The sequence below is a fragment of the Patiria miniata genome, unplaced genomic scaffold (assembly GCF_015706575.1).
Source record: "Patiria miniata isolate m_02_andy unplaced genomic scaffold, ASM1570657v1 HiC_scaffold_5, whole genome shotgun sequence".
NCBI lineage: Eukaryota > Metazoa > Echinodermata > Asteroidea > Valvatida > Asterinidae > Patiria > Patiria miniata.
Window position 1 is genome coordinate 12,951,949 of NW_024037072.1, and position 26,305 is coordinate 12,978,253.

At 39.2% G+C, this 26,305-nt stretch overlaps 1 pseudogene; it reads right to left on the minus strand.

The window, feature by feature from the left end:
• The window catches only part of LOC119741458, a 41,253-nt pseudogene that overhangs the window by 4,580 nt on the left and 10,368 nt on the right, over positions 1-26,305 (minus strand).

A 26,305-nucleotide genomic window follows, 5' to 3' on the forward strand; every position in this document is an offset into this window, starting at 1 on the left:
AAAAGGAAGGAAAACCCAAGATAAAGACTGAAAAGCCAAACATCATGTCATCATGGGATGGATGAGAACTATAGGGTAGCTGACATGCATGGCAATACCTTTGTGCCATATCAGTGGGATGATACATCAAAGCTAACTCCTCATAAAAAAACCAACATGAAAGTAAACCGACTAGGTGCATTATAATTATTTTTAAAAGTTAAGCAAAGAAATTGACTGGAGCGGGGTTTGAACCTGCGACCTCCAGATTGCTGTTTCAGTGCTCTACCAACTAAGGGCAAGTTCGCGCAAGAACTATTGTTGACCAATGGTTAACCATAGTTCAACTAAAGTTAGCCCGAACTCTGTCTAGTCGACGGTGGTTGACTTCGCTAGTCGACTATTTGGAACCAGCCTACTGGGCTGGTTGCATCACTGGTAACCAATAGCCGCACGCATTCATAACGTACAGCAGGGAGCCAGGACCCAGAAGTTTTGCGATGACATTGACCAGCATTTGACTAGAGACGTTCGCACGTTGCTATTAGTGCGCAGGCGTAAGGTACGTCACAAATCAACCACTAGTCAACTAATGGTCCTTGCCCCAACTTGCTCTAAGCTATCCAGCCCACTGTTGGCGGTTCCCCATTTTGTCAATGTCTTTGTTTAAAGCTACAGTCCATCATTTGTAATTTGTGCATTTTGTTCGTTTGAAGCAACAAAAGAGTTCAAAATCTAATGAAGGATACTGAGCAACTAACCTGATGAAGTTTAAGCTAAGCTTCAGCTGTACATTCCGAGAAAAACAGCATTCTAAGATCTCAATTTCAAATCAAAAGTTATTGAATCATGTTTTGAATTGTTATGAATTGCAGCTATACGCGACGTCGCGCACTGATCCGACGAATTATAACAACCGCGCGCGCGTGTGCGTCGTTCCAATACTTGTGCGCGCTGCGCTGAATAACAAAACGAACTACTAATTTAAATTTTCCTACGGTGCTTCTTAAGAATCACCGTTGGAAATGCCTTCTTTCGTTGATTACTTCAAAATGAAAGCTTCCCAGAAAGAATAATTTCACAGGGAGTTTAGTTCACTTACTATCTTTCAACCAAGTTTGTTTTTCAACAATAATTACGCCAGTTACTTTTCGGATGGCTGCAAATGATGGACTATAGCTTTAAGGGGCACTAGTCAGAAGTCAATTTGTTCGTTCAAATTTAAAAATTATTCCTCAAAATTGAAGAAAATTCATCTCATAGATATTGAACTTAAAACCACCCCCAGAAGTTATGCAAAAGTCTCTCTTTTTTAGTTGCATAGAAGGAACGTTTAAAACAAAACAATGACAAAATCAGCTTATAAAGGAAATATCGCAAGGCATTATTTACCGTTGGGTGGAGGGGGTACTATAGTGGTTGTATTATTCCCCGTGGCCATCATCATAAAAACGCTGGAGACGGCGAATACACTGCTGCTCCTCAAGCTTCAGTTGGTTGTCATGGAGACACTGAAAAGTGTGACTGTCCTCCTGCCGATGTCTGTCATTGGTAACCCATCCCGCTGAAGTGGGTACTCTGCCGGATAGACGAATCACAGAGTACCGGTGTGGATAACTAATATAACGGCCCTTGTTGAGACTGAAGTGGTGGATGGGTTCGAAAATCTGTCAGATCAACGAAAGTGGAAAGGAGCAAATAAACAGAGAGAACAAAAATCAATAGTGAATTTGCTGTTTGACATGCAGGTCACAAAATGCTGTGGTCCCGGTGCACGTGTACATGCTTGATGGACAGCGAGGGATATATAACCAGCGACTAGCTGAGCATTCATTATCCAAACACGAAACAGGCTCCACTCTCCCGAATTCTAATCCAATACATTTATAGTCACAGAGTCGTTGGGTCAGTACGTGGTTCCCACAGGTTCCTGGTGAGGTCGCATCTGGTTTTCGGCTGAAAAAGTGTTAAATATTTAACATTTGGGCACATTATTCCAAAGCTATTAGTTCATGCGGAGACATTCAGTACATTATTGATTGAATGTCTATAGATTACTGGATCACACAAAGTTAAAGAGTTTGTGGAATGCTCGAAGACATTTCCGTCATTTTTCGGGTATATGTAGTCTAAGCCCCCCCAAAAAAGTCTCCGGTTTCTGGTATGGAGCTTGTCCAAAAAGTGGTGTGGCGACGCGGCTTTTTTTTTTTTTACCCGACTTTTTTGCTTCAAATGTCGGCTGATGACTGCAAATGGTGCCCGACTAAACTTAGTGCAAATATATGGGAGTCCAGAGTGGCCACATAAAGCTTATTCTCGATCATAACCCATATAAAAAACACGTTGAAATTGCGCCGCAGCAGAATTCCAGTCAAACCAGTGAGTTTGGCGGTTTTGAGACATCATCTTTCATTGAAAAAAAAAACTTTTCATTTTGCCGACGCGCATGGCTACGGCGACGCGCGCGCATACCAGAAACCGGGAGACTTTTTTTTTTGGCCTAAGGTGTGATGAAATTAAAACAACTATTGTGTCTGTCATGAAATGAGTACAAAAGGTACTTTTGAGAGCTGTTTTTCAGGTCCTGTTTCGACCCGAACGTGCAATTTGTGTAAAAGTCGTCGTTGGGGGCAGCAAACAAAACATAGTAAATCGTGACGTAATAAACAGGACTCCCGATGCAGCGTAGTATAAACGAGTCCTGTTTATTACGTCACGATTTACTATGTTTTGTTTGCTGCCCCCAACGACGACTTTTACACAAATTGCACGTTCGGGTCAAAACAGGACCTGAAAAATAGCTCTCAAAAGTACCTTCTGTACTCATTTCATGACAGAAACAATAGTCCGTTTTTATTTCATCACACCTTAGGGTACATATACCCGAAAAATGACGGAAATGTCTTCGAGCATTCCACAACCTCTTTAAATTGTTACTTTCAGTTACAGATGCTGTTGAACTTTAAATCTTAACTGTTTCAACCTGGCTCCAACATGTACATGTACATGTACATGTACATGTATCTAGAATGAAGACCTGAATAGTTTTATGAGGATAGGAAACACCATCAAAGCTGCTGAAATTGGATTCATTTGTATGCGCCGCGGCAATTTTGCCTCCCCTGTAAACTGCAATAGTTTGACACACGTTATCACGTACACACAGTCTTGTTCCGTAGTTGTGGGACATGCACTCGTCTGTACGAGGTATTTGTGGGGAACGAAAATGCTGTGGGGACAGCAAAAAGTCCCCCTAACTCGGTCCTAATTTGCCTAACGATAAAAACTTCCCATTACGTGGTGTAGGCCAGGGCACATGTACGCACACAGTCATGGAACGCAGTGCTTGCGTTGTATATTTACATGTGTGACATTAACCCTTTATGTAAAGTGATAAAGACTGGGTAGTACGGTTCTTTAAAAAAAAGGGAGGGGGCAAAAAACGGAGTGGTAGCCACGCCCTGATCGCACCTTATCTTACATACCTACTGTGGACATATTTCCTTTGTTTTCGAGTAGCTAAGAGAAACAGGAGAAAATACTCATTTTACTCGCACATGAACACTCTTTCAACCCAAATTTTTTATCATGATTTCCTTGAGTGTTCCTCTTCATTTTGCGACGGATGACCCTTACCCAAAAAATGCCTCTAAACCTGTTTTTCAGAGAGGGGGAAACCTTGTGTGGACTTGGCTTAGTCCACAGAAGGACCTGTTTTGTTTTCAGGTCCACACAAAGATGGCAAGGTTGGCACAACGTGCTGAGTGTGTTCTCTGCACAGCCTGTCTGTTACCTTCCCAGCATTGAATAATGCCGGTACCCATTTAACACCTGGGTTGAGAGGAGTAATTGAGGTAAAGCGTCTTACTCAAGGGCACAACACGCATGGCCACGGCGGGGCTTGAACCCACAACCTCACAATCAAGAATCCTGTGCTCTACCGCTAGACCACACGTGCCGCTGTACATGTATGCGGACGTTGCTTAAACTACATGTAAAGTCTCAGGCCTTCTTGCAAACCCACAATTTGGTTAAACACCCCCCCCCCAAAAAAAAAAATTGAGGGGGGGGGGGCCTTTGGTGGTGTTTAAATTTGGAGAATATGAGGTATAAATTGGGCAAAGCACTACACTTCACATGTACATGTAGGCACCATGAATTGTCAAACATGACCTCTTGTTATACAATGACTGGCATATTTCTGTGCCAAAAATAACATTGTGCATTCCAACAACCTATTTATCAAACTGGAACGATGATTTATATAAACACCATGACAGCATGGAATGATGACAGTTTAGAAATGAAAAACAATTTCATGGGAAAACTGTACTAGAGAAAACTATCATTATATAGCCTACATGTACATATAGCCTACAAATATATCCTACATACATGTATCATATATATTTTTGTAAAAGAATATTGACTCCTAAAAGGAATTCATTATTATTAGGCCTTGTAGATTTTCCTAAACTCTTGTGGTAATTGTATTGTTCCATCTTCTACCGGGTACAAAAAAAGTATGTCTTAAAAAATGTATACTGTATTTCTTTGATCCGATGGTTTTTGAGTGTCAGTGTACATGTAAATAATAATTATTTATACAATCAAAAATAAAGTGATAAAATTAAGATGAATTGAATTTTTAAACCAAATTTAATTTCCCAATCACATGCATGTTCATCGTTTTCCTTTTCTTCAAAATTTGGCATAAAACTGAGAAAATTCAACCCTGATATTTCCAAATTGACAATGACGGACATATTTTGATAATTCACGTTTCATACACAATGTGGCTTAATGCTCCCTTCATTAATTAATGAAACGCCTACGTATGTAAATATATTCCATTAGTCCAATACAAGACCTTGTCCATTGTCCAATAAATTATCCATTGTTGTTTTGAATTTTTCATTCTGCAATTTCTATTTTTACCCGGAAAAGGCCGATCTGTAGGCCTACACAAAAATCCCTAATGGAGAGTAAGCCACCAAAAAAAAAGTCTCCGGTTTCTGGTATGCGCGCGCGTGTTGCCGTAGCCATGCGCGTCGGCAAAATGAAAAAGGTTTTTTTTCAACGAAAGATGATGTCTCAAAACCGCCAAACTCACTGGTTTGACTCGAATCCTGCTGCTGCACAATTTTAACGTGTTTTTAGATTGGGTTATGGTTGAGAATAAGCTTTATGTGGCCTCCCTGGACTCCCATATATTTGCACCAAGTTTAGTCAGGCACCATTTACAGTCATCAGCCGACATTTGAAGCAAAAAAATCAGGAAAAAAAAAAAAAAGCCGCGTCGCCGCACCACTTTTTGGGCAAGCTCCATACCAGAAACCGGAAACTTTTTTTTTTTGGCCTAATGGACTGAGCCTCATATACATTGGTGTACAAATAAAAATAGTCCTAATTGATATGAACAAAATTCAAATGGGTTAGCGTTAATGGACAACACAGGTTTTTTAGCAAGTTGGGGGGGGGGGGGGGAGAGAGAGAGAGAGAGAGCAAAAAGCCTTGCCCAAAATATCTTGTCTTCAATTGAATTACACCGAACCATTTGAAAGCTCTTTGTTGACTCTTTCATATTAGGTGGCGTCCCCTCGCACAAAATAATCCATTTAGATTGTTTTTCTATGGACACATGATCAAGGGTTTCATGGGAGTTACTAGAAGAAAGGAAACCTGACGGCCATTACGGAGTGGGCATGTGGGCCTTGAAATCTTAAATGAGACGGATGTAATTGTACAAGTGTAGATATTATTTCTTTAGCCGATATGAAATGAAAGAGACAGTATATCTGCGACACTTAAAAAACAGGATGTGGGCATGAATTCAGATGGTATTTTGAAACTTTGGAATCATAATGTAACTACAGGTATCAAAGAGGTATTAGTTGTCTTATCCCCCTCCAATCCTCTTACATGCAAGCATGTTCTAGGGAGTAACAAAAATATAGGACATTTAAAGCTTTGCAAGACTCTCTGCAGTGCTTTACAATTTTTTTTAATGGCAAGAATGGGAAGTGAAAAAAAGAGGAAATCGGCTTATCCAAGGAAACGTTGGACGCCTGCACATGTGCAGTCATCCATAGAGGAGAGGTTCTTAATTCTTCTTTTTTTGGGGGGGGGGGAAGGCAGGGCAGGGGGAGGGGTAGGAGTAAACTCTTACAATCATATCATGAGTTGAACCGTATCAAGTTGGTGAAACATCTCAAAGCTGAAAAACAATGAAGAATAAATCAATTTTAAACAATTTTATAGTAAAATGAACTATTATTCATTTAAAGTGCAATTGAGATGGCAAGAATCTTACCCAATAGTTTCTGAACAGAAACCCTATCCAGTTGGGTGAAAAAAAAAACAATTCAAAAACCTGTCTGGTTTATTGAACAAATAAGAAAAAAATACATCATTCTATAAATTTAGGGTCCAATTTTTTTTTAAAAATATTATTGGTATGAAAATACCCTTTATTTAAATAAATGAATAAATAAATACATAAATAAAAATGTCATTCTTAGGACATTATCCATCTTTATTTTAACATATAAAGACAAAACTCAGTTGAAATCATGTACGCAAAAACTGGCATGTTGCACAGATATGTATACATTAACATCATATCATGTGAACTGCATACCACATGCAAAATAATTCTCCCCCCCCCCCACCCCCCAAAAAAATTCCTGACCTACCGACCCTTAATTTTGATGATGTTACCGGAAACACAACATTTATTTTTTTTGACCTAGTTAAGTGTCTATTTCAATATTAACAGTGTATAAAAGGCAAATATACAATCACACAATTAAGTAGCAAATATCACCAAAGTACAGACATTGAACTTACTTGATCAAAAAACTTGTACTTTCAAACCTGCAGCCCGAAATTCCACAAGGATCAACTGAACGAACACCCAGTTTCATTCAAACCAGTAAACGATAGAACCAGTAAATGGTATTTCATCACCATTAATTCAATTAATTCATCCATTAATTTGCAAACAAAACAACAAATTTGAATAGGAAATTAACTCAGTGTGAGCAAACAGAGTACGGCTTAAGTCCGCCAAAAAATGTCTTGACGTCATTCACAAAATGAGAGAATTTGTCCTGGGACATTTCCTCCCTCTATTGTAAGCTTCTATTGACAATTATGTAAATTTCGTACAACCAACAGGCCAGCAGTTCATGCCCAAGGGACCAATGTTTCATACGCTCAGTTGCGCATTTCATATTCTCCCCCCCCCCCCCCCCCCCCCCCCCCCCCGTCCCCTGCGAGATTTCTTAATTCCCATGTCCTCTTCTCGGGAATTGAGTGGCACGTTTCTGTTTGGCAAGATTTCTCGTGACTTGTCGGTTTAATAAGAAGCCATGTGCTTCACATTTTGTTTTTTCAGCTGTGTTTACGTGAACCCTTCTCGAATAATTGAATAAAGAACAAATTTAAACAGTGCCTTCACGCCACTGCCTTGTCCTTTCAACATTATCTCACAAAATTTGCCTAGTATGGTTCGAGGATTCAAATATGTATCTTCATAAGATGATTATTCCTTCTTTTTTTATGAGGACCGCAATACAGTAAATTATCCTGAATAGTCAGTACCTTCATCTGTCTCAGTTTATAAAAATCCAGACCAATGAATGCACTCTTGAGGGATTAGACAGTGATTGCTGAAAAAAAAAACATTCAGATTGAGGTTTGTGATAGCACCATTTTCTCAAATTTCTCAACAATAAGATAAGTTGTTGCGGTAGCGCCATGTGGCAAAATCTCTTTTGTGAGTATGTGTGGTTCTGAAAAGAACCGAATAGAAGGGTTCTCTCCAGTTCAGTAACCCTTCGGAGTACGCTACCCTCGGATTCTTTTCAGAACCACACATACTCACAAAAGAGATTTGCCACATGGTGCCACCGCAACAACTTATCTTATTCATACCCTTTCCCCATGCAAACCTTCGAATCTCAAATTTGTCAATGTTTCCAACAGTCTCAAGCAGACAGCCAGACTACTAGGACGTGGTTCGTGGACTCATATCATGAGAAAGGTATCACTATCAAAGCAAACTTACAGTTTAACTGTCGACACTTTCTTGTGGCTGAACAGCAAAGTAGATGACGTAGATTTGTCTTGTAACATCAGTAACTGGTGCAGACCAATAAACCCTGTGATGAAGAACAAACAAACCAAAAAAAAACCTCATAAGTGTCAACCAGTGCTCGTTACCCATACTATAGGTGAGTAAATTCATATGAACTCACGTTGATGTAATCATTCTCAAACTTATCAAAATTGTACTCCACTTTAAAACACGTAAGGTGCATATGAATTACTTATACAATGTCCTTGAACTTGTATTCAACGAGTACTCAGTGAGTACTTTCTGAACTCAAACGAGTCCTGCCCATACATGTAATTCTTCAAAAACGATGCTACAAACGAACTCTTCATTGAACTGCGAACTCAACTTTTTTTTCTGAAGTACTCACCAAAAATCTTGGAAAATTACACGTAAGTTTCAACAGAACGAAAGAATAATCTTCACTTGACAAATGGAAAGACTGAAAAATGTGCAGTCCTCATTTCCAGCAGTTAGATTGACAACATGATGAAACGTCTTTATGTTCAGTCAAGACATGGCCTGTACATGCATCTCTAACCTCATGATGTGAAAGTGACGAAGCAATGCACAAGTTCACTCAGAACTTGAAGAAAGATTGCCAGAAAGCCAGAGAAATATCGCAAGACATGCACACTACTCACATGAAAGGAAAAAAAACCTCCGTTCTTCCTCTGAAGCAAAAGCGAAAAATGTTGACACTCAATCCAGTTGGTCGATGCCAAGTGTCTCACAAAATCATTGAAAATGCAGGAAAAACAACTGTGAAGTAACGACGAACGTACCCATACAGGGCGCCGACTGAACAAAGACACAGGAAGAGCAGTGCAGGTGGTGAGGGTTCCGAGCCAACGTTAAGACTGCCGAGGTGACTATCGGAGGCTCCGATTATAAAAGATTCCGAGTTGACCTTCTTGTCTCCAATCCTTCGTGACAATCGGAGAATGGGACGGCATCCTTGGGTTTAAAAGAAGCAGGTGGAATGATGTATAGAACACTTACACTGTACCTACCGCATCCGAGTTTTATAAGAAGAAAAAAAAGATGAAGTGTTATGTTGCCATGACAACCCGGAGGCATCCACATATTCTGGGAGACTGACGTCACTGTGTGTCAATGTGGACAGCAATTACACGTGAATAGCTCATTACACGCATTGACACATTATTTTCATTAGTTTATCAGTTTTGTGACGTGTTTGTTTTTCACAGATGTGCAGAGGATGACGACTTTTACTCAATTACTCATCGTTAGAAACATTAAATGTGACACGCTCGTTTGCCTTAATTTCATGAACATAGATATCACTTATATTATTTAATACATTTGATCCATCAGAAGTATAATGTGTGGTTTCAGTGAAAAACAAGTTGACCTAATTTAAAATAACTCTAAATTTTGGGTTTTTTGTTTGTTTCTTTCTTTTGAATAGGACAGTCTGTAAAAACGGTACATGGGCAATTTCATCATTAGGGACGTTACATTCAGAGCCTAACACCAATTTGAAACAACAAAGTAAAATACTTGCAGTGAAAGAAAATTTTCTAAATTTGTTTTTATAGGCTAAAACTCTAGCTTAGGCCTTCATGTATGACATGACGTCGTTAATGTAATGTTTGCTGAATAAATTAATGAGATATAAGCGCTGTAAAGGACAATTACGGATCTTAGGCAGCGTTAGTGCACTGATAAAACTCTGTGAAGTTTCTTGCCAGAATTTACTGAAATAACTGTGTTGTGGTAGATATAGGTTCACTCTATAAAAACACCAATGACATTTTACAAAAAGGAACTTTGATGTCATGGAAATATCATGCTTTTGTTATTACCGACATTAGATTATAAATATAATGTCACGGATGTTACATGTCTGAAATCAACTTATAACACGTGAAAAAAGCATACTGCATCCTCCACTTTTCAGCCATGTCCACTCTGCGTGGAATTGCCCAAATGTAGACTGTATGTATGTTTACTGTTTGCATGGTTGAATCCAAGCCCCAGGAAGAACACTTTTTTGATCAAATTCTAATATGGCTCAAATCCAGAGCCAATTTTAAAGCAATGAGCAAGAACTAGTGTGGATAAGTATATGTGATGCAATCAAGCTAAATGAGTCGTTTGTCGACCCTAGTCAATTTTTGTTTTTTTACAGATTTGAAAAAGAGCACAATCTCAGCATTACTGCTGTGAAAACCGCATGCTGATACCATCTTTAGTTCAAAAATTATGGAAGTCAGAACACCAAGAAATGTGATGAAGTGATGTGATGAAGTGGTTCTATTTTGGTCTGAATCTCCAAATGAAAATTCCCGACAAACGACTCATTTAGCCTGATCGCATCACATATGTTGCAGCACATCTCATGGTTGAATCTAGAAGACGATCTGATTGCCTCATTATTTTAAACAAGGCCGGTGTAGTGTGAATATCCGACTCCATGAAATGTGGACTCATTGGTAGTATTGCGCACGCGTGAGTACGAAACTATGCTATTTTTAGGATCGTTTCGGGAGAGTGACCTGTCACGTGCGAGGGATTAACCAATAATAGGGAAAAAGGGGTCCGATTTTCATAGGAGTCGGATTTTCATGTGACACCGGGATGGCTTATTTTCTCCTCTTTTTTTTTACACCCAGAGTTCATATCCCATCAGACGCTGATGTGGATTGGTTTTCAGTCCCCAGTCGATTTGGGTGGATGCTCTGCAAATCTAAGATTGAACTCAGAAACTGAACAATATATCTGAACCTAACAAACATTTCTCTTCATCAATTTGTCTATGTCTGCACAGGTTTTTCCAGGACTGTACAAGCTGAGTGCCTGTACCTCTGAGTCAATATTTACTCTCCTTGCCTCAAGTGTTCAGTGCAAGATACCTGGAGATGCAAAAATTGTGAATGACTACCACCCTTTGGGTTCCAATCCTTTAAAAAGGTTAGAGTTTCATTTTCATTGCACTTCTTTACGTTATTTCAAAACATTTACAATTCTCTGTGGAAAGTAACAGTGGCGTAGCGAGAAATTTTTCACAGGGGGAATGGTGTACCAAATGTTTCCCCCAAAATATCCATTTGCTGAAGGGCCGTGCTGATGGTTTAAGCCATGTTCACATACAGCGTGCAAATGCGATGCACAAACGAGCCGTGAGCAGAAAGCGAGTTGATCAGATGCATGGCCACCTCTCCCTTCTGTCCTTCTTCTCCCCAACCTTTTTAGTTATTTTTTATATTTTTATTAAATTTTTTCGACATGGGGAGGTTTCAAATGAGCTGACATTTTCCAAGACCGCCGGTACTCTTATCCAATTTATTTCTGTTGTCATCACTAATATCCTCAATCCATTAGCTCCAGATAATCAAAGTCCCCAGGGTACATCACAACCAAAACAAAAGACGCAAAGAGGAATTGGATGTAAACACTTGAAAGCATGGCATTATGAGTACGCATTGGGAGCACCTGCTACCAAAGATAATTGCCTCTTCACTGTCTCTCATCTGTTTATGATTATTTGATAAAGCATGACAAGATAATGATGTAAGGGTATGAAACCACCCCATCTCAACCAAACACATTTATCAACACAGATAAACACAGCATATCAATACTCGGCGGTCATATAAACCAGGCGTGCACTTATCTTATCTAATAGTTTGACAAGATGGATGAAATGGTGGCACTCAATTAATTGGCACCTGTTTTTAGATAATTATTTGCACGTGTTTTTCATCTGTAGGTGCGGTGCAGAAATAAAATAGTGCATTGCACATATTCAAGGATTATTTCATCTTCCACTGCTGTTTTTCTAGACTTGATGACAAGTCGTTAGATATAAGTCATATTTTGTCAGTGAACTTCAGTCGAACTCCATCGGCGTGGCTGGTATAAGACTAGTACGTAATCGGCCGGGTTGCGACAAATCTTTGAAAATTTGGAAACTTGCCACACGATAGTTGAGTGTGTTCATGCTCAGAATTTCTGGCCCATAAAATACATATGAGGCCCATAGCCAGGGGGGGGGGGGATGAAAAAAAAAAAAAATCGGCCACGTGTCCTTTTTCCTAGCAATTGATATTTTAGATTTACTCAAAATGTGTACGTGTGTGCTATCTTTGGAAAAAGAATTCTTTGGTTACGCGAGGATAGTTCAACAGGAAATATTTAGCAGAAGCTCCATCATGCACTACTTTATAGCCTATGTATTAGTCGTCACATCGCACGTAGCCGTATCGTGTTTCTGGTCTGCGCTGTAGTTGTAGCAGCGCAGGGCGCACGACTAGCAGCCTGGTCTATAATAGTCTCCACATGATCTGTCCGAAAGATCAGGAAAGCGACACAGTGATAGTACTGTAAAGGTCCACTTTATGGTATAAAGGTCCACATAAAGGTCAAAACGACCCTACAGGCTACAAGCGGCTACAAGCCTGCATATTTATTTCTGAAAAATTGCCCTCAAACATTGGTTCTGTTTCCCTTTAACTGGAGCAACATAGCCACAAAAGTCTAGATTTGCATACATGCGTATAACTGGATATATTTTGAAAGTCGTGACTGGCCTGATTTTTAGAAGCCGCACACAATAAAATGCAAACAGAAGTCTGACTGACACAAAGATTTCAATCATGTTATAAAGTCATTTGGTGTTTACACAACAAATGTAAACAGTAAACAATCAACCCAGACCATCAACCTAGACAGCAAAATCATGCATCAGACTGGAATAAGTGTAAACACAAGATGTAGCATTTACAGGACTGTGGGTGGAGATGGGATGCAGTCTCTGGTTACCATGGTATTGATAGTATGTAGACACATGAGACGGGTACACCATGGAGAGAATGTCACTTCCTTGCTAAAAGGTTAAATCCGATAGGAGCCGGCGGCCAAAGCAAAGAACTCCGACTCGAAGAAGGTGAGGATCTCTTCACATGAAACCTACGAAACTTCTAGCATGTTGGAGTTCTTATCCATTGAATTCAATCTCTTTGCTTCGAGCTCATCGTGGGTGGCCTCAACAAAAGATTCTGGGTTCAACTTAACACTGACAAAATATAACACTGATGAAAATGAATAATTTTACAACGTGGGAAGAACGAATGTCGGACAAATTTCAGCTGGGAGTGTTAGGATTTTTGAAATCATCAAATAAACCACAAAAAGGGAAGTGACTAGGTGTGTGCATAATAATTGTAAAGTTGAACAAACAAAAAAATGGCTGGAGCAGGGTTTTGACCTTTGACCTTCCGATTAGAAAACCAGAACTCTGCAGAACTTCAAATCACTTCAACTCTACATGAATTTGTTTCAGTCATATACACAAGGGGGAGCTTTTTTGAGTATACAGGGTGAGTCAAAAAAAGAAAAGAAACCCATATGTTGGGACCATTGTTTTAGGGAAGTTCTTCATATAGCTCTTTTAAAATGCAGGATATGAAAGCCCTATTTATAAGCTTTCTTTTAGTACAAGAATCATTCAAATCACTCATGTACTTTTCAAGTTACTGAATTTTAAACACAACCACCGTTTTAAGGTTCTGTCCACGATCACAAAAAAGTTCAGTGTTCTTTAAGCAAAACGAAAAGAAGTCACATAGGGATGTGTGTGAGTCGTTTTGCTGAAAGAACGCACACCTTTTTTTGTGATCCGTGGACAGATTCCTTAAAACGGAGGTTGTGTTTAAAATTCTGTAACTTGAAAAAGGCATGAGTGATTTGAATGATTCTTGTACTACAAGAAAGCTTATGAATTGGGCTTTCATATCCTAGATTTTGAAAGTGATACATGCAGAACTTCAATACAACAATAGCCCCGACATTTGGGTTTCATTTTTTTTTTTACTCACCCTGTAGATATTATCTCTCAAATGACCACACTACCTACAGATTGTCATGTGCATCGCATTTTGGGAGTCAAATGTTCGTTGCATGCATCAGCTGTGCCGTATTTCAAAGAAATTTCAAGCAACATACGCGTGTGTTTAGAACATTTTGCACACTGCGCGCACACGTACCTGATGGCGTTAAATATGCAGCTGTAATTTTCCTACAAAGATGGCTACCTGTGAGAGGGGTCTATTGATAACACAAACTTTGCAAAGGCTGTTTATTATTACTGCACACATCTTCAGAAAAGACCTATCTTTTACAACCCAATTTGTCATGCATTCTCGCACCTTTTCTTTAATGGCGTCTCAGCATTGCTGCACCCTTGCCTCACAATATCCAAATTGAATTAATCAAACGGCAATCACATCACCTCCATGCATCTGCAAAAACATTCTCAAGGCAACGATACTCCGCACACATTCATCTCTAAAGAGAAAACATATAGCACACAGAAATGCAGATGTGATATGTTATAACGAAGGCACGAACTTGACTCTCTCCCGGGATTTGAGGACGAGTTATTTTTGTTACTGGAAGGCCAGAGGGCGGCTTGGCGGATTTTATTCAATGAGCGTGATAAATCGAGCGACATGTCAAGCCCTGTTTATTAGATGTTCTCTGCTCCGGAGATAAGGTGACAACGAGTTGAAACTAGAGTCGGAATATTGGCCACAATGTTTAGTCAACAGATATCGGGGACGCAGGGTTCGTGAAGATTGCTCGAGTCTGCCCAGTGCCCAGGTTATAAATGGTACATGTAGGGTGATGATACCTTTCATTTGAGGTTTTGATAATCAAAGCAGATTATATATTTATGTAGATCAGCTATTGCTCTGGGGATCCAAAGGTCAAAGGTCAGATTGTGTAGCTGGGGATGCAAAAACGTGACCTGCCATACCAAAATGAGAAATAACCCCCACCTTTGACTTTTCAAGTTATACATCATGTTAAAGCGCAAATCATTGGCTTTCCAATGAAACCAAATTTATTTCTGTAGCTTAATTTATTCCAAAGATACGCCGCAGGAACTACAACAGTGTCCCGTCGAACTTCGCCTACCTCAAGTCGAGAAAAACGGCTTTGAAAAAAAATAATAATATGCATTGTGCCACCAACGGCAGTGAAAAAGGTCTTCAGTTTACCCACTTTTGGTGATATTTTTTTCCCAGCAAAAATGCAAAGTGTGAATCTTGGATACCTTAGCTACACAAATATACAAAAAAACTCAAAAATTGATTTTGACATGATTTTTCTAATATATCTGACTTCAGGCATCCATTATTCAAAACAAGGTTTCAAAGGACATTCCTCATTTTGCCACAGAAAGTCAAAAATGAGGAGGAAATTCATGATTTTAACAAATGGTGGTGGGGGGGGGGGTGCAGGAGCAGAAGATTTCTGCCGACCTAATGCACTTTTTCACAGCATAGAAAGTCTCCCGATGCACTAACCTGATATGCAGACATCAACATACAGGCAAAACAAAGAACTGCGCTGCAAAGTATCCTGATTTTAATCCCATTTGTCAATTAGAGAAGTTCCTTATGGTTGTGTAATGGAAGCTGGAGGTTCAGTGGAGCCCCACTGTGAAATCCAAACTCCATGTAATTGATCAGACTCCCTCCTCTACTCCTTCAGTCCATACACAAGGGCCCAAAACACATCATCCGATACGATAATGAGCTCTGCATGCCAACTTATATTCTAAAAGCAGAGATAAAATTACTCAGAGTAAGATGATTTTGCCAGCTTTTCCCCTCTTATTCAAATTTGTTCTCGAAGTCTGAAGTAGTAATTGATATGTCCTCATCCTCCTCTGTGCAGATAATGCTACATACATGTACATGTTCTGCTGCAAATGTTAAAGTTGAATGTTTTGTTTTTGAGGTTGATAGACGCTGACGTTTTGTTATATGTACATATGGAGGAATTAGCTTTGGAATTCGTTTTGACAGTGTGAAGGAGTGAAGAGAATTGAACAGAACAAGATCACATTGCAAAGAATGCAAACTCGAAACTAGACAACCATTTTTACAAACAAAACCATGATTTGCAGCACTTGTTTGAAAAATGATTAATCGTCCAAATAAGTGCGCGTGTAATGCTCATCACACACTCGACCCATAATGTGCACGTTCCATCACTCATCTTATCTGACAAGTTGATAAAATTAATAAAATGTTGCCTCCACGAACCCACTCTACCACAGGCTCTGAAGTCCACCTGTGATTAAATCACAATAACCCTTGAATGATTCAACTGTGGCAAAGAAAGAATTCCATCACGCTACTTGAGGAGACTAACTCTCCGAAACTCTCCCCGCTCGTGACATCTTACAATCTATCTGGGTCAAAAAAAAGGAATTTCACAAACTAAAAGTGGGACGAATAATGGTCAAAGCTCCGGGCTGCAATACTCCAAACAACGAGCCCTACATGTAGATAGAAAGAAGACAATTAACGAGCCTCCCGAGGGACCCATCTGGTCTGTGTGCGGACGATCCTGCAGCGTGCTCAGCTGAGCACGGGATCGTGCACCTATCAAGAGATGCTCCGAGCGATACACGACAACCGTTTGTTCAACACGGCACTGCGAGATACCAAAGACAAACTGCAACAACTTTTTCATCATTAATTCAACAGGACATTTTGGTTCACCCAACAGTGAAGCAGGGCCCTGATGTGATGCGGGTAGCCGTTTTGTCGGAGTATAATGACCCAGATCCAGACCCAGATCCTAAAGAATTCAAATGTTAATCAAAGGGAAGTGATGAATAGCGATACTTGTCTTTATTTGCACATCTTTCTGACTCCTTTGCATTTATTTTACACAGTTAAAATATTATAAGATGGAATTTTGCGTCGGGTGATATAAATCAAATTAGGTTTTGCCCTTCACCAACGTTTAAACACTGTATACTCAGTGTGTTACCTCCCGAGTGAAAGCTGGAAAAATACATGTTCATAAATAAATTTAAGTCCAAGAAGGATTGATTAGATGTCCAGTACGTGAGTTGGCTTTTTAATTTTTTTTCTCTGGTGCTGCAGAATTTAGTCAAAATCTCTCTACATAATTGATGAAATCATGGATCCTCTACACATGCACAAACGACTCATCTGAGTTTGCGTACAAAATGCACGGAACGAATTGTCCGCATGCATTATATGCCGCGTCCATGCATAGAACAACGCATAGAACATGTAAAACAATACGCATGCAATGAATCCCCGACAGGTGCAGGCGGGCTACGTGAAATCTCGTTGAAACCCATCAGAAATTTGACTGCAGTCGCACGACGAGTCTCGCGCACGCAGCACGCCCAAGGACCGTATCACGCATGTAACCAGAAATTCGGGAAGTCGTTTATCCTTGTGTAGAGGATCCGTGATGAAATCAAGAGAATTATTGAAAACTTCATCAGTGCAATAAACTGTGTAAAAGTGACGATCAAGCATCAATGACAAGAAACTCATTAGAAGACTTAAACAAAATTGCAGTGATAGGAGATATTCCAAACACCAACTGAAAAACAGCGACCCATTAGTTTACTCTTAAGGTGTCATAAAACTCTGCAAATACAAACTCCCCCTTCACTACCGCCAGTAATTGAAGACGCACGCCGCTGGCAAAATTGCTTTTGCTTGGCACGTCACGACCCACTAAAATGAGCCAAATCTAATCAAAGGCCAGCACCGCTGCTTCCATCAATTTCGCAAGGCAGTTTTGTAAGGCATTAGTGACCCGAAAGGAAGAAAAAAAACAACAATTACGTTGCAGTCACTTTCAAATGAGTTCTGGGGCTCAACAGAGTGTGAAGATGGTTTTCAAAAGAAGCCAGGTTGAGGTTGGTATTAATACCGATCGCGAGTAGTCTTCCGAGAAAAAGTACTGAGAAAAGTTTGTTCAGTAGTTTCTGTTGACATCAACTACATGTACATGTATGGCACTTCAAAAGGATTTCATGTTGTCACACTGTTCTAAGAGTTCAAATAGATGTGTCAATAATAGTGTTTTACGTGGGGAGATACATTTATTAAATTTCAAGCTGATTTACCCGATCATAGATCGGGTAGGGCGTATTTGTGTTGGGGTTGAAAGTGTGGGGACTTAAATGTAAATATGGGGGATTGAGTTGAGAAGACATGCAGTAATAGAAAAGCAAAAGATCCCTGGTGTGATCTGAGGCAATTTCTGACCACTAAAACCAATTGTTTTGAGCAAAAGATCATTTTCAAGTTTGGAGTCACTGAATCAGCTATTCTGAGCAATGCCATCCTCCATGAATGGGCATTCATAATGCTTTTCTTTGATCTGTCTGTGAATACAGTCTCATCATCATCATCTCATCTCTCACGCTCCATGGTTTCTAACATTATGACTTGAATAAGATCATACCAATGTCTAATAATTTGGGCCATCTTCCATGAACAGGCGTATAAATTCTTCCTCTATCCCTATATCTCTTCTCTTCAGCGCACACGGCTCTGTGCATACCCCATTATGACAAATCAAAGCATACCATTGTCTCAATTGGGCCATACTCCACGAATGGGCATACCTGTACATACTGCAGTCTTCCTCTGTCCTAAGATGTCTTCTCCTGTGCATACAATCTCATCATCTCATCCCTCAGGTTTTATCTAAGATGACTAACGTGACCAGATCATTGTCTTAAATGGGCCAGTTTCCATGAACAGGCATATTCCTCTGACTTAAGACATCTTCTCCTCAATGCACTTCACTCTGTGCAAACAGTCATCATCGCATCTCCCAAACTCCACAATATTTCTACGATGACTAATCACTCCAGATCATTTATAACAGATGTGTCAATGGCTAAGTGCTTTCAGATGTCTTGGCTTGACAAAGCTGGTTCTACGATTATCGATGATCACAACCTGAAAATGGTTTGTATTAACTGAATTTGCATGTGTGTGTATCTCCAAACTGGTTTATAATGGTATGCATGTATTTCCTAGAAGGCTTCTACTTGTTCATTCAGTTTTTGGTTTTGCCCTTCGCCAACGTAATTTCATAAAAAATTTGTACTCGGTGTTGTCCGAGAGCATTGGAGAAAAAATATCACACGCTTACTCAGGTAGGACTCGAACCCATGACTTCCTGCCTACTTGTGCAGACGTCTTGCCACTGGTACTCCAAGCTTGCCGGAGTCTGCTGATTGGTTTGAATCTGATACAGCAGTGGGTACCTCAAGAATTGCTATTTTTTATGATGGAATTTACTATTACAGGGCGTCCTGAAAAAAAAAATGGTGCTTGTAAACCCCTCCATTTTTGCTAATTTACAACCAAAATTTTTCTACGGATGTTTACACCATTTTCAAGGTAATAGGTTTAGCTTGAGAATACTGTTTGTTTCATTGGGATTGCTTTTGTAAATCCAAAGATATGTTTGAATAACGGCAAAGCCAAGAAACCCATTTTGTGCCACTTTCTGTGAAGCAGTTAAAATCAGTATAGTCCTAGTCTAAAACCAAATCACTTTTATACTGTTAGTGATTTTAACATTTTTAAAGGGAATATACAACATTTGCAAACATCGAAAAATAAAACTACCAAGTTTTTACGAAAAAACCTTACTAGGATGTTGGTAAATGACAGTCTCAAGCACCTTGTAAAATTATGGCACCTGGTGTGAAGTCATTTTCAAGAAAATGGTATTTTTGTAAACATTTCCAACGCTGATCGGCCGACCAGCGTTGGAAAAACCGAACTATTTTTCAACTACTGCTCCAAATTTACCATTTTTTTCAGTCCAAATTGTGTTTGCTATTGGTTACATGTTCATGAACGGGTGCAGGCCAGCTAGACTGGTTCCCTTGCCTTACAATTTTCCATCATCTATAAATTGATCTATTTTATCTTTTGTGGAGTCAGGGAACCAGACTACTTCAACATTTTTGTGTTTCTTGGTGTTTCCAACCTTTTCGAACACAAAACTTCAAAATTGTCAGTGTAACAATATTTGATCTATTATAATAACCTCTCAAATAATTCATTTCTGAAAATGACAGCAAAATCCAATGATGTACATTCCCTTTAAGCAGAGTGTGCAATATTTATTTATATTGAATGGAACTCTTTCATTGAAGTTTTAAAGACGTGAACCTGTCTGTGCTATTAAATTGTTTCAACATAAGAACAAAACCCTATATTGTCGTGCGAATGGAATGTTTGTCTTACACCCATAGGGATAAAATCAAAAGAACCACACTGGCATTGTCTGATCTTTGAAGCACTCGCTTCCTAAAAGCAGCACAGAAAGTTTTTTTTGGCTTTGCGGTTATTCAAACATATCTCTGGATCTACAAAAGCAATCTTAATTAAACAAACAGTATTCTCAAGCTAAATCTGTAACCTTGAAGATCGTGTAAACACTTGCAGTAATTTCCGGTTGTAAATTGGCGAAAATGGCGGGGTTTACATGCACCATTATTTTCAGGACACCCTGTACATGCGTCAAGTCTCTAATTTTTTTCAATGATTTAACAATGCGGAATATTATGTCTCCCCTATACATGTACCGGCACAGCAAAACTGATAATTTACACACAGTTTGGGATCTGAGAAACAAAGAAAGCAATGCTTTTTCCTAACTTACAACTTGAACGTGCTCTTGCAGTGTTTTCAAGACACATATTCCTACGAGAAAGTAACAAAACTGCCTCATCTAGGCACTGCTATGAGCATTTATCGGCATGGGAATACACTACACAAGAGAGTTCACTAAAAGCTGATATATGTCTTGTAAGAGTTTTAAGATAATTCAAGGGAAGCCAATATTGACATGACTCAGGAAGCAGGAATCATCTTGGGAGTGCTCGAGCAGTAAGGAGGAGGAGAATCAAAATCAAGAAGATCAAACTCTTTTGTCTACTGATCCAATCTGAAACGGATGGCAAATATCCCCCAACGGCACGGCGGACTCGCATCCCATTATTCGCGGCCTGACAAAGAATGACAAGCCTGCTCAATCTGCACATTTCTATTCAATTACATTTTTCTGAAACGGAGGTAGGAGCTCACCCTGAAGAAGCTTGGCTCGTCTGGTTGCCATGGAAACCGTGGATCCGATGATGTAATTGCACAGCTTAAAGTTGTTGTGACAGAAAATTTCAGGGAGACTTACTACATGTACCCGGTAGGATGGAAACGTTGTTTGCCAATGTCACGTACTAAGGTGTTTTTGCAACATGTTCAAGTTTTTATTTTTAATTTCTGCAATCTGTTTAATTTTTCAAAGATTTCAAATCTAGCCAAGGATTTCTTAATGACTTTTTTCAAGAGATAAATCAATCGTTTAATCCTCATGGTTTCCCCCCCCCCCCCCCCCGTCGTTTTTCATACTTTGAAGCAGATCCAATTGACAAATTTGTCCATAATTCTGTGTCACAACTACTGATAGAGCTCTGCACACAGCGATGACGTGTGCAACTTTTGACAATGGGTCTTATTCACGAGTCGGCCATATTGAATTGAAAGTGAGGTAAAATCTAAATTTTTGGAAGTTCCAAAGAGAAATGAAAGCAAGTCAATTTCTAATTAATTCCAGTCTGCTTCATGAATAATTTTAAATTTGTAATAAAAAATTACCTAATGTTTAAAACCAGATAAAAAAAAAAAGAAATGAAGAAAAAAAAAAAAAAAAAGAAGAAAAAGAAAAAGAGAAATAGTAAATAATACTGCATTGTGCCTGCATAAATAGTCTAGCGCCATCCCATTGAACATTTGGCACTTAATGAAATATGTTCAGGGAACTTGACATAAATGGCCAACTCGTGAATAAGGCCCATGAAGGTTCACGATGCACAGGATTATACCTGCACATCATAGCACTTAATGTACTAGTAAGATTACTTTCGTACCAAACTGGGATTTAAAATCTAACATACATTGGGGACAATTTTGCCAAAATTTGTTTTCGCGAGAAGAACAAACTTGATCACTTACAGTGCTACGCCCTACACTGTAATGACCTTTCCTAGCTAGAGCCCCCGACAGCACTTAACTACATGTATCGGAAAAGCAATTGTCCGGGTTTGACCGCTTTAGAGCTATCAAATTAATGCACTAATCTGTTAAAATATTTTTTCTCTTGAACTTCATCCAAGGTTCAAAATTTGCTGCTTCTTAAGCGTTTCCCATGTGGTGTAGTATACCTTGGCAAAGCTCTGGCATACTTAAAGGGGCACAAGGTCCTGAAATCCCTTAAAATTTCATGTTTTGGATTGTTTACTTATCCTATTTCAAACATGTGGTTGAAAGGAAACCAACCTAATGTCTTACCGTTCCCGAGAAAAAAACGAAAAACCCCGCTTGTTTACATTGGACAAGACGGAGTACGAATACGTTTTTCGTGTCGTTCTCATACAGTGTACGATATACACGTTGTGTGCCTTGGGAACAGCGGTGACCAATCACCAATGCAAAAAATGTGGTTTCTTCAACGTCCACAAAAGGCGAACACTTTACGCATACGAATGAAATCACAGCTACAATGTAGCATCCGAACGGCTCAAATTTATTGGGTCGCAAAAGTGGACCCCGAAATTCGTTCTCGCACACATAATACAGGAATAACACAAAAACGCCCAGTTTTGAAAGGATAGTTGTGTGGATGTTTATATCCTAGTTTTGAATGTTCTTTCCGATTATTAACATAATCTCGTTCAAAGCGCGTTTTGTAGCCCAATTGGGCTGTTCCAAGACCTAGTGTCCCTTTAAGTCTGGTCTACAATATCATTATCAGTTCCGGTGGACACGTCCTCATTAACGAGCAGATATTGTACCATAAAAAAAGCTGCAAACTCTCCCGGTATTCATCAATGCCTTCTGGTCAGGCACCACTACTCAATCACACTGCCATATAAATGTCACCCGGGATAACTGCCTACGTGAAACCCATGTATTATGTACTGTCTACGTGCAAAAACTACTCCACATGATGGCCTGGATGATTATGCCCATCCAATAAGTTAAAAAGCAATTTTGATCTAATTATCCTACAGGGAATTCTGGAGGTTAGATCGACGATAGCCATGGGACATCACACATGTGCCCAGTTCAAAATTGCTACAAAAATGCATGTTGGTTTTTCAATGCATGATGCATGCAGGTTGCAAAATCGCTGGCTGGCTGCCAATTTCAGAAGTGCAATTTAGAGAATGTAGTAACAAGTTTGCAAACACAAATAAATAAACACATGTAGAAATGTATATTTATAAAATTCTTGCAAGTTGTAATGACAACTCTAGAATGTCTTTTTCTGTATGACGCGTTTTATAAAAAAATCTTTATGAAATAATCAAAATGTTTAGCAACATAAAACATTTAAAAAGCAGTTCCCATTTTGATGAATTCTTGAGAGGCTTGAAAATGACTTCCTAAAATGCCAGTCTCTGGATATGACAGATTTCTAGGGTTCAACCCCAATCATTACTCACAAACATCCTATTCATCAACTAACACCGGAGTCCCACAGCTCACTGCATTGTGATGCCAAGCTGATTTCTAAATGTCACCAGGCTTTAGTTTAAGCTCCCGTAAGACAAAAAGAGATGGAATCGGGCATCATGGCATGAGCCGGTCTCACCATCTCATGAAAGAATTCTCTGAAACTTGAGCCACCGAAGCTGTAACGGAAACCATGTTCCTTGATAGTAGGTGTCTGACGAATGATGGAACCCCTCAGTTCAGTATGCATTGAAAATGGAATATGTCCACAAGAAAAAGTTGAAGTCGGTAAATATCCATGCTGCTGAAATATTCGTCCTCCCTGCTCAAGAATTTAAAATGTTTTTACGGATGGGAAAAATAAACTTCGAAAACATTCATTGTGTAATACTGTACCGGTATATGGGAATAAATAGTGTTTGGAATATACAGCAATTAAAGGGAATATACAACATTTGCAAACATTGAAAAATAAAACTGCCAAATTTTTACGAAATACCTAACTAGGATGTTGGAAAATGACAGTTTATAGCATCCTGTAACATCATGGCACCTGGTGTGAAGTCATTTTCAAGAAAATGGTATTTTTGTAAAAAATTCCAACAGTGGTCGGCCGACCACCGTTGGAAAAACCTAACTATTTTTCAACTACTGCTCCAAATTTACCATTTTTTTCAGTCCAAATTTTGTTTGCTATTGGTTACATGTTCATGAACGGGTGCAGGCCAGCTAGACTGGTTCCCTTACGTTACAATTGTCCGGCATCTGTAAATTGATCCATTTTATATTTAGTGGAGTCAGGGAACCAGACTACTTAACATTTTTGTTTTTCTTGGTTTTTCCAGCATTTTCGAACACAAAACTTCAAACATGTCAGTATAACAATATTTGATCTATTATACTAACCCCTCAAATAGTTCATTTCTGAAAATTACAGCAAAAGCCAATGATGTATATTCCCTTTAATTAAAATTATAACAGATTCATTAAAATTATATCTTATTTTAATAGTTGACGTCAAACATAAGATTGCTTGTATATTTTCTTTCGATTTTCATTTCGCTACTTTTTTTTTTTTTTTTTTGCTCTAATGTGATTAGTTATAGGACGGATTAAATTCCAGCAAGTGATCAGTCTTTCCCTTTTTTAATGAATAATTTTACCAGCTTGGCCTTCCCATTTAGGTGTGAATTTCTCGCCTAAAGCTACTACCATGGAAACCCATCTCCTTATTAATCCTTAATTTTATTTACTTCTCTGGCTGAGAAATAAGAACGCTGTGTGTCCATGGCCTTTAAGTCATTACGACTTTCTAACCAACTCATAACCAGATTCGGTTTCAAAATGTTTCACTGGCTAGGTAGTGCAACATGCACACGTATTTTCACACAAAATTCTTTTGGTACATGGCACATTGTACATATCTTGCACAGAACATTTGTAAGTTCCTTACGCTGATGACAGATTTAAAAAATGTGCATTGTACATTCATGTACAACAATGTATCTGCTACGAGTGTCACAGATTTACCTACAAAAATGTGCAAAGATCATATGGCCATATCATTCCGTAACTTTACTCACATTGAAGAGGTCCTCTTTTGTAAACTACCCGTCCCTTTAAAACATTGTAGAATCCCTAGAGCAAAAAACTTACAAGCACAATCAGCATACGGTAGTTCAGCACAATCGATACTTACCCGAAGCAGGTACATGCAGAATTGGTCGGCTGTCTCTGATCCACGGCTTCTTTTATAAAATTGTGAGTTCAAACAGTAGACGGGGGAGATGACAGAAAACACTGATGACATACCAAATGGATGAAGCATCCGATTCAGAGAACAGCAAGATGATGATCTGAACAAATCATCACTTGATGATCATTGATCGGGTGAGGCACTATGAAACGAGAAACACATTCAACATGACAACGACGCTAGTGCATGATCGTGATAGATGTCTGAATGCTAGACTACCGGTACAACATTATCAGATGTCATCAAGTCATTCCCAGGAAGAATCCCCCCCCCCCCTTCCACTCAAGGCCAGACTAATGACACACAAGGCAATCAACTGGACGTTGAACTACGTTGAACTACGAGAGCATGTTGCTGAAGCTAACTGGATTTCTGCATCTTTGTCATACATGTCTGTCTCCATCATCACTCAATTCTCAAGGAATTTCAAAGTTGCGTTTCTCGTGCTCTTCAAACATTCAATTCTTTTCTGTTAATAAAAATTGTGTATGTTTTATTCCTACCAAAAACCCGATTGTTTCCTCTTTTCGACGTCTGCACCCTTCTCATATAAGATTCTTGTTTTGGGCACAAACGGATCCACTTTGCGAGCAGACAGGTTCCCGGTCCATTCATTATGTGACTGTGGGGAGTTATCGTCGGCAGCCAACAATTCGAAATTGTAAAGTAACAGTTCAATAACTAAACGCGGGCAGCTTCTTTTCCGGTTGATGTCTCATTCAAAAGTGAATCACTTCTGCATTGCTAGAAAAATACAATTTAAGAAAGACTTTGCCTTTGAAAACTCAAAGGCAACATTCTTTATCCTCCAAAAAATGTGGAGGTCAATTTCAGCTCTCTTCATGTAAGAACACGCTGCCTATATGCTTTGTCAAAGTGGCAATCAACTGTATAATTTTCCCCCAGAGTCAATTTTCTTCAGCCCTGGTCCACTTCGACCACAAATCACACCGCAAATTTCCAAGAAAGCAACTGGTCAATGACGGCGGATGAATCACATTGTTTAATAACAAGCGCACAGTGTACCTAGCATTATCATTCCATAGAGTACGTGACCAGACCCATAACTGCCATACAGAGGATTCCACTGCA